Source organism: Aythya marila (genome assembly GCF_965140915.1).
Source record: "Aythya marila genome assembly, chromosome: Z".
Lineage (NCBI taxonomy): Eukaryota > Metazoa > Chordata > Aves > Anseriformes > Anatidae > Aythya > Aythya marila.
Genome location: NC_139080.1, coordinates 54,135,991 through 54,150,277, shown reverse-complemented (window position 1 = coordinate 54,150,277; position 14,287 = coordinate 54,135,991).

Below are 14,287 nucleotides of genomic sequence, written 5' to 3'. Positions count from 1 at the left end.
GGGGTCCTGACGGCACGGGGATGAGGGTGGAAAAAGCCTCCGCGCCCGGCGGTGCGGGGGTGTGGAGGGTGAGGGGCTCGGGGCAGCCCCAGGGGGTGAAGCCACCAAACGCGGCCTGGCTCATGGGAAGAGCATCCATCCGCCGGCTTTTTATGAAAAGAAACATTAAAAAAGGGAGAATTGAGACCCCTGTGCACTTCCCAAGTCGCTTGTTGTTGCTCGTTTCGGACGTTTTGGGGAACAGTTTGTTGTGGACTGCGGGGCAGGCACTGCATCCTTCACTTCCCATTATTATTATCATCATCACCATTATCATTATCATCATTATTATTACCATTATCATTATTATTTCACCTTCCCCTTTTCCCAGGCCAGCAGACTGTTCCAGTATTCCTGCCAGAAGCGCCCACCCGCCACCCGCTCCAGCCCAGCGAAGGACAGGGAGGCCCCAGGTGCCATCCGAAGGCTGGGTTTCCTCCGCTCAGAGGGAGCTTTCTGTCCTGCCGTCAAAGTGGTCGGTCTTCAGACGAGTAAAAAAACTCGTGACGTGGCTGTGCTCCTTCCTGGTTCAAATGTACATCGGGTATATCAAGTGCCCTGCTGCCATGCTGCCTGGCTCACCAATTTCCTGTTCTTCCCCCAGATTTCTTGCTGAGCAGCACGGTCTCTCCTCAATCCATGCTACTTCCACCTACCTTCGTTTTACTTTGCATTTTCATCTCCTACCCTCCTCCTAACCCTCCCCTGTCTTTTAACTCTGCCACCTCTGTATTTTTCACCATCTTCCTGCCTAGGGCTTCAAGTCCCGCTCCCTCCTTGCTCTCTCCTCCCCAGTTCCATGAATAAATTTAAAATCGACTCCCAGTTTCCCAGCAGCACCCCACGTTATGCCACAGCCCCTGTGTGTCTGCCGTGGTCCCACAATCCCTGCACATTCATGGTGGTGAAGTACCTCTGTAGGCTTTTGAAGGCCAGGAGGGCCTACAATCCAGAAAGCCAAGCACCAAGCTGCAAAGAAAGGCTGGAGTGATCAGTAAGTGGTGAAAGGAGAAGATGCTAACCTCACTCCTTGCACTACCCCCATGCCAATTGTGTGATGCTTCCACTTCTTCCCCTGACGTGTTTTGTACACACTTTGCCCCCTGTACTCTGCTTGCCTGCTTCACTTCCATCACTCCCTTACCTGCGTGCAGTTCGATAACCGCAGTGCCTACTGAGCGTGTAACCCAGGTCTGTCCTGCCTGAAAAGATGTGGGCATCTTCATGAGAAGCAAATAATACCTTTTTATGGAGAAACCGAGCGATACTTTGACACTTTGGGAGACAGCCAATGGCTTCACAGCTTCTGCGAGCAGGGCAAGAGTCAGCGGCCTTGTGAAGTTCGCAAGAAACACCACAGATGATACAAAACTGGCAAGAAATTTGCAAAAGTCATTGAACTCACTACAAAGGAGTGAAAGGGACACCTCCAAGGCAGTGCTGGGGTGAAGCCATGCCTATCTGGCCACCTCTTCACAGCAGCAGTGCACAGAGTGGGGCAATGGGTTACATGTGTTCCACTTCTTTATTTTAGCACCAGCATTTTTAAATGCAAGCGGCGATTGTCTCATCACGGTGCAAAATGCAGACCATCAGTTGCTCTTAGCTGATGCTACCCTTCAGTTTCTAGAAGAGCTCTAGAGCAAGCTGTCTTGCAAGCTAGCAATATCTTGACCCAGTGCCCCACCCTGAGCACTATGCTGCTGTTTTGACCCATGTTCAGTTTTAACCTTTTATTGGTAGACTCACCTTCAAGAGGAGGAGCTCCTTTCCACGCATCTGGTAAAACACAAATTGCAGATGAGGCTTTTTGGGGCACCCAGAAGATTCAGACACAGTTCTTGGTCTTGCAAGACCTCGGGCTACTCACCTCATCTCTCCACGCTTCAGTTACAAATTGGCTTAATAGCCCTTCCTGCCCTTGCTAAGCATTATTCACAGGAAAGTCCCTTGAATGCACATGTTAGTCCTGCACATGCTGGGGAGATACCCAGCAAAAAACTTATTAAGCAGAATTATTCATTCTATATAACAGTAACTATATACTGCTTTCTTGCCTTAATGCCAGTATCTGTATTAAATGAGGCAGGATGGCTAAAAACCTCAATGATCTTGGAATCACATTATAATATGCTAGCAGGTGCAATGATATGTAAAAAATGTACCTGCTTATATCATTTGGTGGAGATTTTGCTGATTATCTCCCCTGCAAAAGTAGCAAATATGGTAAATGTTAAGGCACCCACACTTCCACAGATGAGCATGTGACAACTCCAGCTGGGTAAGGACAGAGGCACCTATCAGACAATCTGAAGGTCCTTTACAAGGTCATGGCCACCAGTCAAAAATATTCTTATCACCTCAGCATTAACTTGGATAGTTAATAACCTATACTGCCCTTGTCTTGAACAGCATTTTTCTTCAAATCCGTGTGCTGTTACTCCACAGGTAGAGTAAGAAAGAGAGATTTAATTGAGGTTTACAAAGTTCTTATGGAGATGGATCCCTCTGTCCCTGAGGGAAGAGCATGCCATAATCAGGTTTCTCATTCTTTCTCTCCCATGTGGCAGAATAATCTATAGGTGAGGCTCAGTGTACGGCCGCAAGGAAAAAAATGTCGACATGAGCGTTTTCCTTGTGGGTAAACGCAAGCTGAGAAATGAAAATTTACTTACCCAAGGTCACTCAAGGTCAGAGGCAGGCAAGGGATTAGAGACCCAGATCTCATAACTAATTAGGCCACTGTATAAGCCACAGTGAGAACAAGGAAGAAAAAACATGAATTTTCCCAACATGTGTGGTGGTTTTACTCGAGTGGGCTGCCGAGCTCCACCACAACCGCTCTCTCACTCCCCCTCTCCTCAAAGAGGAAGGAGCAGAAAATACAACACAGAGAGGTCGAGGTTTTAGACGAGAATAGTTTAATTAAAGCTGCCCTGGCGATGTCCCCTCCCCATCACTCGCCCACCCCCAGCCTGCTGGCTCTGGGGGGCTTGGAAGGAGTCCTGATGCTGTGCCAGCACTGTGCAGCAATAGACACAACACTGGCGTGATATCAGTGCTGTTCCAGCTATGAGTGCAGAGCACAGCACTGTGTGGGCTGCTGCAGGGAAAGCATCCCATGCCAGACAGACCCAACACAACCTCCACCCCTTATTCCATAACATTTGTGTCAGACTCAGGTCCCACACAGTTTAGTATATAGGTATTCTCATCACCATTGTTCTCTGTCCATTGAAGTATTTATATGTCTGTACTTCTTTTCATTCCATAGGTCTTTTCCCAAAATGTTCATAAAAACTGTTGATGGTTTCACCTTCATCTGTCAAAGTGGTCACTCAGGGCAGGTGAAGTTGGTTTTCTTGACACCAGCACCAGCTTAGCTCACATCACTGTTGCACTTGCCTGGTTCCTTGCGAAGTTGACCTGTCATTGGTTCTGCAGTGTCCTCCTACAACACATAACTTGGATTACAGATTAATTTTCTCTCAGTGTTAAATCTCCTTGAGGCACACACCTGATATCCCCATCTTTCTGCATGACCCACCAGCTATATACCCTGGTCGTTGGGCGAAGACAATCCCATTAGTGGGTTTGCCATTTCCCATGGCAGGAGCAACCCACACCGCCTTCCCCATCCACTTTCCCACATGCACTACAGGGACTTTAGCTTCTCCCACAGTGTTTAGGGGTTTTGTTTCAGCAGGACCAGCATGGCTGTCAGATCCCCTGTTGTTAACTAGCCAAGTGGCCTCTGGTAGATTTATATCCCAATGTTTCCACATCCCAGCACCCAGTGCTTGTAGCATAGTTTTTAACAGTCCATTGTACCTCTCAGCCTTCCCAGAGGCTTGTGGGTGATAAGGGACGTGATACACTAACTCAATGTCATGTCTCTTGGCCCGGGAGGTGACCAAATTGCTTCAGAAGTGACTCCTATTGTCGGACTCAATTCTCTCTGGTGTACCATGTCACCACAGCACTTGTCTTTCCAGGACCAAGATAGTATTTCAGGCCATGGCATGGTCTACAAGGTATGTTTCCAGCCACCCAGTAGTTTCTTCTACCATGGTGAGTATGCACTGTTTGACTTGGCAGGTTTGTGGGAGTGGTCCAATGTAGTCAATCTGCCAGGCCTCACCATATCGAAATCCAAGCCATCTCCCCCTATTCCAGGGAGACTTTACCCTCATGGCTCATTTGATTGCAGCACAGGTCTCACACTGATGGGTAACCTGGGTGATGGCCTCAATGGTCAGGTCCACCCCTCGATCACGAGCCCATCTGTATGTGGCGTCCCTCCCCATAATCTCTTCCAGGATTCCCGGGTGGTTGGGTTTCCCCATTCGAGCCCGCTGTGTAATTAACGCTACCCATTTACTCCATGTAGCGTCTGTTGCATAGTGTGTAGTGGGGATTTTCCCTTTGAACATCCACTGTAACACAGGTAGTTGTGGGGCCAAGATGAGTTGTGCTTCCATACCAACAACTTCTGAAGTGACTTGAATCCCCTCATATGCTGTTAATATTTCCTTTTCAGTTGGGGTGTAATTGGCTTCTGATCCGTGATAGCCCTGGCTCCAGAACCCCAGAGGTCAACCTCAAGTTTCTCCTGGGGTCTTCTGCCAGAGGCTCCAGGTGAGCCCATGGTCCCCAGCTGCAGTGTAAAGTATGTTCTGCACAGCTGGTCCAGTACGGACAGGCCCAAGGGCTACTGCACGAGCTATTTCTTGTTTGAGTTGTTCAAAGACCTGTTGTTGCTCGGGGCCCCACTCGAAAGAGTTCCTCTCATTCAATATAGAGGACTCACAAGCTGACTATAGCCTGGCATGTGCATTCTCCAAAATCCCACAAGGCCTAGGAAAGCTTGTGTTTCTTTTTTAGCTAGTTGGTGGAGACATAACTGTTATTTTGTTGATCACATCCGTCGAAATGTGGCGACGTCCATCCTGCCATTTCACCCCCAAGAACTGGATTTCCTGTGCGGGTCCTTTGACCGTATTTTGTTTAATAGCAAAGCCAGCTTTCAGGAGAATTTGAATTATTTTCTTCCCTTTCTCAAAAACTTCTTCTGCTCTGTTACCCCATACGATGATATCATCGATGTACTGCAGGTGGTCAGAAGCGTTCCCCTGTTCCAGTGTCATCTGGATCAGTCCATGGCAGATGGTAGGGCTGTGTTTCCACCCCTGGGGCAGCCGATTCCAAGTATACTGAATGCCCCTCCAGGTGAAAGCAAACTGTGGTCTGCATGCTGATGCCAGAGGGATGGAGAAAAATGCATTAGCGATATCGATTGTAGCATACCACTTGGCTGCCTTTGACTCTAGTTCATACTGAAGTTCCAGCATGTCCGGCACTGCAGCACTCAATGGTGGCATGACTTCATTCAGGCCCCGATAGTCCACCGTTAACCTCTATTCGCCATTGGACTTTCACACTGGCCATATGGGACTATTAAGAGGTGAATGAGTCTTGCTGATCAATCCTTGGCTCTCCAGATGGTGAACTAACTCATGGATAGGGATCAGGGAGTCTCAGTTGGTGCAATGTTGCTGCTGGTGCAGAGTTGTAGTCGCAACTGACACTTGCTGTTCTTCAGTCCTCAGTAATCCTACAGCAGAAGGGTCCTCTGAGAGACCAGGCAGGGTAGACAGCTGCTTAATCTTTGCTGTGCTCAAGGCAGCTATGCCAAAAGCACACCAGTACCCTTTTGGATCCTTGAAGTACATGTACCCTCTCTTGAGGTAGTCTATGCCAAGGATGCATGGAGCCTCTGGGGCAGTCATGATGCGGTGCTTTTGCCACTCATTCCCAGTTAGACTCACTTCAGCTTCCAATATGGTGTCGTGGTTTAACCCGGCCGGCAGCTAAACGCCACGCAGCCGTTCGCTCACCCTCCCCCCTCCCTCTCTGGGACGGGGGAGAGAAATGGAAAGTGAAGCCCGTGAGTTGAGATAAAGACAGTTTAATAAGACAGGAAAATAATAATAACAAAAATAATAATAACAATAATAATAATAATAATAATACAATGGTGATAATAGGAAAGTAATAATAATATGTACAAACAAGTGATGCACAATGCAGTTGCTGACCGATGCCCAGCCTAACCCCGAGCAGTCCGGCCCCCTCCCCCCGGCTAGCCACCCCTATATATATTTTAGCATGACCCCATACGGTATGGAATACCCCTTTGGCTAGTTTGGGTCACCTGTCCTGGGTCTGTCCCCTCCCAGCTCTTACTGCACCCCCAGCCTGCCTGTTGGCAGGACAGAGCAAGAAGCTGAGATGTCCTTGGCTTGGTATAAGCACTGCTCTGCAACAATGAAAACATCGGGGTGTTATCAGCACTCTTCTCATCCTAAGCCAAAACACAGCATTCCACCAGCTACTAGGAAGAAAATTAATTCTGTTCTAACTGAAACCAGGACATATGGTTAGCTCTTGGGATCCCCCCGTCACTCCAGAGATAGAGATGGGTTCTGCCCCTTGGTGGCCTGACGGCATTAGGGTACACTGTGCGCCTGTGTCCACTAAAGCTTTATATTTCTGTGGTTCTAGTGTGCCAGGCCATCGAATCCACACAGTCCAGTAAATCCGGTTGTCCCTCTCCTCTACCTGGCCAGAGGCAGGGCCCCACTAGTCCTGGCTGGAGCATCTATCAATTAATTCTTCCAAATGTGAAGCAGAGGTCTCTTCATCAGGGTCAGGAGTAATACTAGCCCTTCTACTGCCTCTGGGGGACTGCCCAACAGAAACTGGGGCAGCAATCCTCCTAGGGGCACCTTTTCTTGCTTCTGTATCTTTCTGCAGCTCATGTACCTGAGCGGGTAGGGCCGAGGTTGGTTCACCATCCCACTTCCTCATATCTTCCCCGTGGTCACATAAATAAAACCACAAGGTACCCCATGGTGTGCGTCCTGGATTCTCCCTTGCTTGAGCCGGAGAATGCTGGCACTTGATGGCTGAAAGATTCTTCCATCTAGGTGAGGAGGAAGCTATGTGTTCATCTAACTGTTGGGACAGTCCCTCCATGGCTGAAACACAGGCCCGTACTGGGGCAGAGTGATTTTCTTCATATTTATGAAGCTAGTTGGACACATTATCCACAGTTGGCCCCATCCCCTCCTCCCAATCCATTGTGGCCAGTGTGCTGGCAAGTGATGAGGGTGCAGCCCGTACAAACTTCTGCCACATGGATGCTGTGCACTGGACTTCATCAGGGTCTTTACGTGTCTGGGCATTGTTCAAATCACTATAAAGCATCTCCAGCACAGCTAATTCCCACAGGTGCTAGAGACCTTTATCCATAGTGGTCCACTTGCCTAGTTGATATACAATATCTTCCTTGTGGGGATGCCTCTCTTTCACAGCTGCTAGGAGTCGCCTCCAGAGGCTGAGAACTTGTGCCTCTCTCCCAATTACTCTATCAATGAGCCTTCCTCTACAGAGGGATCCCAGCTGCTTGGCTTGATTGCGTTCTAGCTGTTGGCTATTGGCCCCAGTGTCCCAGCATTGAAGCAGCCAGATGAGGATGTGCTTTGCACTTGTTCAGGGGTGAAGTTAAGAACCATTGGAGGAGAAAACTGTGACAGGTACCTGCCCATATCCCCCCCACACCTTGCCAACCACAACTACTTTGTCTCGGGACAGGTCCTTGGACAATATTCTTAATAAATCATTTGACCTTAGATAGGAAGACAAACACTAGAACTAGTAATAGGAGGATAACATCTGACCAGGGGTATCCAAAATACTCAGAGGCTGCTGCAATTAGCCCACAGGGAGAGAAGAAGAAGGCACCATCCCCGATATTATTCACAGATTGACTGCTAGGGAAGAAAAAGAAGGCATTGTAATTCTTAATATTTCCAAAAAGATAATCTCCAGGAGACCAGAATGATAACAATGCAGGGCCTGAGTACCAGAAGAAACTGAAGGCCGGCATGTTACAGCACAGCATGATAAAGAAACCAAACGCAGATTACAACACATTCTCTGATCAGATGTAGAGGAAAAAAGAGAACAGTGAATGGACTACATACAACATAGTCACACAGAAAAATATTAACATAAAACTGAACATTGTGACTAGCAGTATGTTAGTTGTAAATACTTTAATCAATTTCACTGTTATCTCAACACTCGAGCCCCACGTTGGGTGCCAAAAAGGACTGTGGTGGTTTTACTCGGGTGGGCTGCCAAGCTCCACCACAACTGCTCTCTCACTCCCCCTCTCCTCAAAGAGGAAGGAGCAGAAAATACAACACAGAGAGGTCGAGGTTTGAGATGAGAATAGTTTAATTAAAGCTGCCCTGGCGATGTCCCCTCCCCATCACTCGCCCATCCCCAGCCTGTTGGCTCTGGGGGGCTTAGAAGGAGTCCTGATGCTGTGCCAGCACTACGCAGCAATAGACACAACACTGGAGTGATATCAGTGCTGTTCCAGCTACGAGTGCAGAGCACAGCACTGTGTGTGAAAGGTGACTCCATCCCAGACAGAACCAACACAACATGATACCTTAATATGACAAAATTTGTACCTGAAAGCAGCAGAATCCTGTGAAATTGGGAGGAGCTGCTTATATAGCTTTGTGTGTTTCCCCTCCCTGCCACTGCAGGAGAGCTCAGTACCTGGAGAGGAGCAGGACGAGCGCAGATAATGAACTAAATTTGATCATCCTAGAGGTGACATAAGTTATAAAATTGTTAGGTTAGGAGCCACTTGGTCCTTTAATCTACGTGAAATCTTTCACCCCTTTGCAGGCTACTTGAGGCGATGGTTTTGCTCGTGTCAGTGCTATTCCCACCAGACTACAGTCATTTGAATAAGTGTTCTCAACACTTTGCTTGCGCTTGTTAGCAAGGCTGGGCATCCTACTGCACAAAACACTAAATCCTCGTTGTCTTCATTAATCTGCTTATTATTCTGCTTCACATTCACGTCTGGAGGTAAGATACGCTGTCATCAGAGCAGTCTATAACTTACATAAATCTGTTGCTTGGATCAGTCCAGCCATTGTAAAACAGATTGGGCACTGTGACTGCTCACACATTCAAATGAACCTTATACACGGGTGCACGTCAGGGTCTCCTGCTACACTTTCCCTTCTAACTGCTGCTCTTCTGCCTCCTCGTGCTCAGTCATTGCTCGATGTGATGTAGAGCTGCTTACTGGCTGTGTTCAGCAAGCTCTGTAAGGAAAGCTTTTAAACTGAAACAGAGGAAAGCAGCCTTGCTATTTTCTGATTTATAAGGAAAAACTTGAAAGAAGTTTGCATACTGACCTTACTCTGTTTTGTTTTGGGTCCTGTGCCAAGGACAGCTGTTCTGCCATGATAACGGACCAGAAGACACACCGAATCTGGGATTCCTGTGGATGGATGCTAGACAGGAAACGGTATTTCCACATAAATACTGCTTGTAAACGTAATCCTCTTTCCTTCCAAATACCCAGGCCTACTGATGGTGTCATGCAGTCTAGCCTGAAGCACCCAAAGCACCGAGGATCAGCACAAACAAACTCAGAGTCACCAGGAAAATCAGGTGGCTTTGCTTGTTGGTGTCCTTTGGAGTACAAGCATCCTGCTAAAAGAGATATCCCACTGGGCTTGATGTTTCACCAGGGACATCCCTCCTCCGGGGAGTTTTTTGGGTGTTGGAGCTAAACTGAACTGAGCACAACTACATGATGCTCATCACCAGTTCAAGCTTTTATTAAAAATCCTCTTTTTTGAATGTTGTACACTGCTGGGATGAGCAGTGTCAGCTGCTGGCACCCCTGTATTCGTGTACATGTACCCTGAAATCACTGCCTTCTCCCCACGCCTTCTGTAACAGATGTTGCATGCTCCCAAAACCTCTTTGGAAGCCAGACAGATGTCGTGGGGAATTTAAGCTGATCAGCACTTGCACACAGTCAGGCATAAGCAAGCAGGCATTGCACAGAGTGCTAGAACTGTGTTGCTCTTTTCCTTACACCAGTAAATGTACCCAGGTTTCAGAGAAAAAAAAAAAAAAGACAAAAGAAAAAAAAAAAAAAAAGGAACTCTTTTGCTGTTCTCCTCACTGTTCCAGAACGTTCTGCTTTGGAGTCACCTTTCAGAGGTTATCCCAGATCTGTTCTTTACTACCGAGGGCTTTCTTCCTTCTTGCCAGTCAGTTTCTGGTGCTGGTTAAGACACCAGGTGTCCATACAAAGGTTACAGTGCCCCTGCTGCCTATTTTTCACCTGCTTTTCTGGCCAAGGCTTCATGAAGAGCTTGAGCCAAAGCAAACACTGAAAATTCATCAAGTCATTCTGTCCTCTTACAGAAATATTTCTCACTGATTGCATACCAGCACCAATGCCTTGCCATGGCATGGTGCCAGCAGGCATACTGTTCTTACAGGACCTGAAGTCGTGCTCTGTGAAGAAATAGAAACAGCTCTTAAAAATTCTCCGAATTCCAGCTCTGCTCCCCGTCCGAAGAGGACAAAGAAAAAAATAATTTATCATTTATCAGAGTTACTGTGACCGTTCTTTTGCAGGTTACCATTGAACTGACCAGTATTCATCTACTTGATAACCAGATATGTTGCTGTTTTGACTCCATTCCATTGGAATGAATCAGAAGTGGAGAATCTCAAGCGCTGTTCCAGCGAGGAGGAGATACCCGGGTGTATCCTGTTTACTTACAAAGCCCTATTTCAATGAGCAGGAGGAAGCAAATAAAACAATATCTGCTCATCATTACAAACAGTTCTTCCTCTCATTCTCAGCTATATTGTATGCACATGTTTCTCAGGGCCTTGCTACAACACTGCTGCTGGCTGTGAGCTTGGCTTTTGTGGCTCTCTGATCTTCTTCTCACCGTTTCTTTCCTGCCGTCCCTCACCTCTTTCAAAATGACATCCACTCTTGGGCGGGTTCCCTGGGAGTTCAAAGCACCGAGTGGCCCTGTCTGGCCTTTTTGAGTCACGCTCTGTGCCTGTTCTTGTGGTTGGATGCCGTTTGATACCAGAGACAAGCTGCTCCCTGCAAAGAACAGCAGTTAATCTCAGATCTATGTTTCTTTTCAGTAAAATTTAAGCCCGCTGCTACCTTATGCAGTGCACTGCATTTGCTGGGGCAGGGGGTGCCTCTGAGTACACCAGGGGGTCTCAAACATGGAAAAACATGTTCCTGCTGGAAAGAGCCCATACTATAAGGCAATATCAAAAAGCTGGCAGCATGGGGTATAAAATGCAGGGTAAGAGGGTCATGTCCTGGTCATGGATATGGTATAGCAATCCTGCAACACAAGGGCTATATCCCATCTTTCCCTTCCTCATCTCTCCCTGTAAATTTTAGCCTGAATACCTCAGTCATGTGCAGGGCCATCAATGTATTAGCAATTAGAAAAAGAAATGAGAAAGTCGATACAGCCTAACCTGGAGGGAAAGCACTGCTCTTACTGCAAATGCACAGAACTGCTGGGTGTGCTGGGCAGCTTTGTCTGGCTCTGCAGCAGACGCCTTTGCTGAAACCATGTGCTGTAGTATTTTTAGCCATTATTAGTGATGCATGAGTAGTAATTTCAGATTGCCCCAGACCCAATCATCCCTCTTCTTCTTCCTTCTACAAGGATGCCAGAGAAAATTTCAGCAGAGGGACTTAGGAGACCTGTGCCTGAAAGACCACTAAAGACAATTAGAACTCACACACTTTGGGGGGTTTTGTCCAGACATCTCCTTCTAATAAAAATTGAGGTCTTACCTAAAACAGATCTCTCTCATTCATTTGCACTCAATATCAGAAGCCATTCAGTTTTCTGTTCTAAATTTACAAGTTTTTTTTTTGTTTTTCAGTTAAAGAATGATCAACATTACATTTGAAAATGTGCTTTCAAAAATGCATGTTTTGGGTTCTTCTTTGCCCATTTAAAATACTGAACACTCGATTTATTGAAACTTTCAGCAGAGCTCAGCCTTTGTGGCCCAGACCTCTAAAAAGACTGAGCAAGGTGGTTGGCACTGCCTCTATCAGGCAGCAGAGGGCTGGCAAGGTGCTGCAAAGGGTTACTGTGACTGAGAGCCCTTCGCACCTGTTGTGCGCAGGGACTGCAGGTTGGTGCCCAAAAGTGGTCATTTTGGTTCAATTTGCAGTAGAGAAACTGTCAATGCAAGAGGCAGTTAGCAGAGCCAGTGAACACCTCACATGATGATGTACAGAGACAGTGTATTTTCCTTATCCTTTAGTAAGGCCATGAGCAAACTCACATTCAAGGTGTAGCTGTAAGCTGGAGCAGGGACAGATGTATGTAATCTTGAATCTGATAAGAGAAGAAGGTTATCTATCTGCCATCTTCTTGTTCTGTGATGGGCTTTGCCAGAAGGGATAGGAAAGGGCTTGTGCATCAACAGTATGAACGCAGCCCACTTTTCCTTTTCCACTCCTAAAGCTTCTTGGTAGCATCCCAAGTATTTTTTAGAGCTTTTTTTTTTTTTTTTTTGAGTCTGCTGGAGAGATGACTTACACAACAGACAGGACAGATTAGGAAAACAATAAAGTACTTGGAAAAAAAAAAAAAAATAAATAAAGAGAGAGAATTCAAGAAGTCCAGACACTGCAAGACCTCTTCTCTAACAGCAAGATCCCTGCTCACAAGCAGTACAGATGTGGCAGCATTTCACTGGCAGAAGCACCAGAGCCAGCTTTACAGGTGGTGGCAGCTCACGAGACTGAGTTTTGACAAACATATGGGCCAGGAAGAGGAGTGTGTCTTTGCTCTCCTTCACTGAGGTCCTTGGTCATGCTTCCTGACAAGCAGTGAAAACACTTTGGGACCTGCAATAGCACCCTCTGTTTCTTCAGGAGCCCCAAAATGTCCCTTGACTTGCAAGAAGCAGAGGCAAATCCTCTGCCTTCAACCACTATTGACTAAAACAGCTGGCAATGCCCATCCCTCTGTCGCAGAGAGACTAAGGAAACTTGCCACATTAAGGCTGTTTTTAGTGAGACAAAACCTCCCAGCTTTTGAAGGTGCTTGAAGATGTGACTCGGACTGGAGGCATGTCTACAGAAGTTGCCAGCTGACCACAAAACCCACCCTCCGAGCAGAGGGGCTTAGTCACCCGGTTATTTTGGAACACCGGGAGTCAACAGAGTCCAAATCCGGCATCAGCTGTCCGCGGTCAGGGGCAGCAAGGAAATCCTCTGCATCACTTCGGTTAATTAAAAGTGGTCTCCAATTAACACCGCTGGTTTTTGCTGAAGATGACCACAGGGCCTTTGCCGGAATACTTGTGGTGCTTGAGCCCTCTGCGGTGCTGTGTATTCGCTTACGGAGCAGCTGGTCTCCCGTGCTTAACTAGGAGGTGTGAAATTAATTGCTTTGCACGGAGAAAAAAAAGGGGGGGGGTCCCTGTTATACCTCCTCCTGCCTGCACACAGCCGGCGACCGTAAACCCAGGGGGAATTTCACACTGCCACCTAGCGACTAACGCCGGCTTTCCCCGCTGCACACCAGAGGAAAAGGAAAAGGCAAGGATTTTGATTTCCCAAAGCTAAAATCTTGCAAGCACACACATCCCATGGCTTCCTGAGGAACAGTGATGGGTGACCTGTGGTGAAGCACAAAGCGTCTCAGCTGAATGGATTCCTCTCCTCTCCTCTCCTCTCCTCTCCTCTCCTCTCCTCTCCTCTCCTCTCCTCTCCTCTCCTCTCCTCTCCTCTCCTCTCCTCTCCTCTCCTCTCCTCTCCTCTCCTCTCCTCTCCTCTCCTCTCCTCTCCTCTCCTCTCCTCTCCTCTCCCTTCCTTTTCCTCCTTTCGTTCTTTCGTTCTTTATTCTTTTTTTTTTTTTTTTCTTCTCAAGAGCAGGCACAAGGAGGCACAGAATCTGTAGAACTGATCCTCTCCCAGCAGCGTCAACAGCATCATTTCTTGTCCAGAAATAGGCTCCTGATTTTCAAAGCGTCTTGTGTCTGAAGGACGTTATGTTGTTAAGCCAACTGATGCACTGAAATGAAAAGATACCAAGAGCAGAGAAGAAATGAATGGAAAATATGACCGTGTCGCTTTTGCAGTGTGACTTCTGCTAGGTACAGACCATCCTTACTTGAACATTTCAGCATTAGATAACCTATTGTGGAAACAAACAGCTGGTTGTCTACAGATTTCCATTCTCTACTTCAGAGATTTCATCCGCTGTTTGTTTGCCTTGAATAGACACCTATACAGACTGTACTTATCTAAACATACACAGAGTCCTTTAAACTAGCTTTT